Source organism: Clupea harengus, chromosome 3 (genome assembly GCF_900700415.2).
Source record: "Clupea harengus chromosome 3, Ch_v2.0.2, whole genome shotgun sequence".
Taxonomy (NCBI): domain Eukaryota; kingdom Metazoa; phylum Chordata; class Actinopteri; order Clupeiformes; family Clupeidae; genus Clupea; species Clupea harengus.
The window spans coordinates 21,784,856-21,788,249 of NC_045154.1; positions in this window are offsets into that span (position 1 = coordinate 21,784,856).

Sequence of the window (3,394 nt, forward strand, 5' to 3'; positions counted from 1 at the left end):
CAAACTGGGGAAAGTTAAAACTCTAGGGTCAAAGGGGCAGTTATGTCAGAAGAGCTAAAGCAGAATCTGGCGCTAACTGCTGCCTTCTTTGGCCTCTCTGTTAGGTGCAGCACTGCACTAATGGAATCCGCTGAAAAACAAAAAAGAGTTATGTCCACCACTGGATATACAGAAGGCCTCTGTCATTTTCATGTGTTAATGTCTCTCTTTCACCTCAGCTTTATTACTAATAAGCAACGCGTACTATGTAACATACATTGTAATATTGTAAGTTTATTCTTTTCACTTTAATTGCAGCCTCCTAACTTCTTCTTACTTAAAATGCTGCCTAATGTTGCCCGCCATTGTGCATTTCCACTGAAAATAATAGCACTTAAGTTCTTAAGAACTCTGGCAGCCGAAAGAAAAAATGCCTCGGAGGATTTTTTTACACATATAATTTTCAACAGACAAGCCTTTTATCTTTTGAAGTGGCATTTTCCATTATTGGCTATTTACAAATCTCGCAGCCAGTATGTCGTTTGGCACATGCTTATTGTCTTCAATAAACAATGTGCTTTTCATTCTTATGAAGAACACATTTGTTTTAAATGTCACCCCAAGTCATAAAAGCAGAATAAATATGTGTCCGTCATAAATAAAGCAATGTTAAAGCCATCAATTGCATCCCAAATGAAAAGCAAGTTTTACAACCTGATGTCACTATCTATTTTAGGTAGCCTGTGACCATATGAGGTACCCAGGGCCTCATCTTTCCTTATGGCCATATGATATCCATCCACCCATGCTGCACAGACGTCACAGAGTGCCCTTTGAACTCCAGGGGTAGCTCTTTGGTCTTCTTTTCAGCGCAACAACAACAACAGAAAAACCTCCACTTTGAATTTTCATGAGCGCGGGGGTTTGCTCTCGATCCCCCTGCTCTTGTGCTCGTTGGGCCCAGTGTATACTCTGGCGTGGCTTTGAGCTCAGCTCTGGCGGAAGGTGGTTAAGTCTGGAACAGTAAGTTATGGGGAGTCACACGCCTCCATTGAGAACATTGCTTCGGGGTGAAGGTGGAGCTCTTGGCTAATCAGCTTTTGAATCTATCCCTTAAACCTCAGTGAATTTCATTGATTTCTTGTCAAGCGCCATTGGGAGCGTCAGCATGGTTGCTCCTCAAAAAGGGCCTCACTAGGGCCTTGAAAGGAAGACTGGTAGTGGTGATGCACTACTTAACAGTGGCTCTGACCCTTAGTGGATGGACGCTGCAATGGGAAGAGTGTCATTATGTTGTATATGCCTGCCACCTATTGGGCTTTTGTAAAAATACCAGGAGAAGAAAAACAGTCTATTAGATTAATAGCAGATCTAAACAAATTTTTTCTGTACATTCCAACGTCCTTAATTGTCTATTTGATTCGTAACAACACTTGATGCATTTTTAAATGCAGAAGTCAAAGAAGCAGGCAGAACATTTGGTTGTAAAAAGAATGTTGTGATGTAATTAGAATTGTTTATAGTAGTGCAACAGTGGATTAAAATGTGCAGTTGGATAACAAAAAACGTCAATTAGTAAAAAAAAAAATTCAAACTTGGATTTCTGCTGATTTTTGTATAGTTTCTTTCTGTACAGGAGTCTGCTGCTTTAAGAATACCTGTAAGACTCTTTAATAAGGAAAAACAGGCCGCCAAATGACGGGAGGCCTGCAGCCTGCAGGATTCACCAGAGCCAAATTTTTGTGTTTTCTGTAATGAGAAATAGCGGTTTGTAAAATAAAAAAGAAATACCCCGATTTTATTAAAAGAACTCACTTATATCTTATAGCATGTGTTGCGGTGAAGTTCGGCCGAGGCAGCCAGGAAAAAGCCGTGGAGCACGAGCACGTGCAGCAGCCCCCACTCGAGACTACACACTCCTGGCTCTCGGCCCCTTCGTTGGTCCTGGCAGTCTTGCCTCAGCAGATACCTTCCATACCCCACTCCCTCAGAGGAGCCAGGAAGCTACCGTTCCCTCAGATGCCTCACAAGCATAGCACCGCAGTGAAATACACATGTACAAATCACCACCATGACCAAAGGAGGAAAAAAAAAAAGGAAAAAAAAGGCAAAAGAAAAACACAAACTTGCACAGGTCCACTATCCTGCAATTAGTCTATGTTTGTTCCCCAGAGCAGTGTTGCTGGCACCGCGCTGTGCCATGCCAGTGGCTCCTGGCAGCTGGGCAGCTGTCTGGCGAGTACTGTGCAGCCGTTCCTCCCCCCCTGCACATGTGTGTGGTTTCTGCCCGTGCTGTCCTGCAACGCTAAGCCCCACACAGCAAGCAGCTCGCCTTGGCCCTGTGATGTTTCTGCTGGCTGATGTCATCTGCTTTTGTGGGTTATTGTTCACTAAAAGCTAGTGTCGTGTTACCATCTTTAAGGGTGCCGGGCACATCAGCGGCTTCTAATGAGGCCAGGGAAGGAGGAAAGGCGCTCGGCTGCAGGGAATATAATGTTACTGGGTGACAGGGGCTGCAGGGAACCTCAGGTCTTGAAAGAGGAAGAGTTTCAGTGTGTGCACACAAACATACATACATACATATTCAAGACACACATACATTTGCATGTGTACACACGCAGGCACACAGATGCATATATACTGGGTAGGATTTTTAAAGAACATTTCATGTCAAACCACAAACCTGACCCTTTTGGCCTCCAGTTCTCTCCAGAAGGGGAAAACCCGTTAGAGTTTGAGGCGTTCATTGTGCGTCTTAGTCTACGCATAGGAGTGGGCCCATGACGGATAGCTCTCCAACTCTATTGTCTTTGAAGCGTTGGTCAGTGGTGGTTTGGCTTGACCACAGTGATGATTAGAGATCCATGGTAAGGCCATTACCGACATCTGGTTGAGTGAATTTGAGTTTGTCTCATGTCCCCTCACGGAAAAGGCAGTTTAGGTTCAATGACATATGCTAGAGGGGTTGTGGTCACAAAGGCTCCACTTTCTACGCTGATCGGCCCCTCCAGATGGTACTAAAACCCGACATAAAATCCAACCAAACTTAAACACTGAACACAAGTGGAGATATAAAATAGTTAAGGCAGCAAAGAGAATGAATGCAATGGTTTCTTTGACATTTCATTTTACTTGCTAATATTCAGTAATGGGGAAGATGATAATATTCCTTTCCTGTTGGAGGTGGACTAAGCCCAGATACATGGCAAGTTTAATTCACCAATAATTTGAAACAACAACCGAAATATGGTAAAATTATAATCTTGGGAATAACTGAATAACTCATAGGTAAGACTTGGATTGAACTTCGTAGACTAAAGCCAGTCGTCTAGCTAACAGGGATTAAAAAATATGGCCATCCTGAAAGTCATGCTTTATTGTCACTTTATCCAACTGCACAGGAAATGGTGCACGA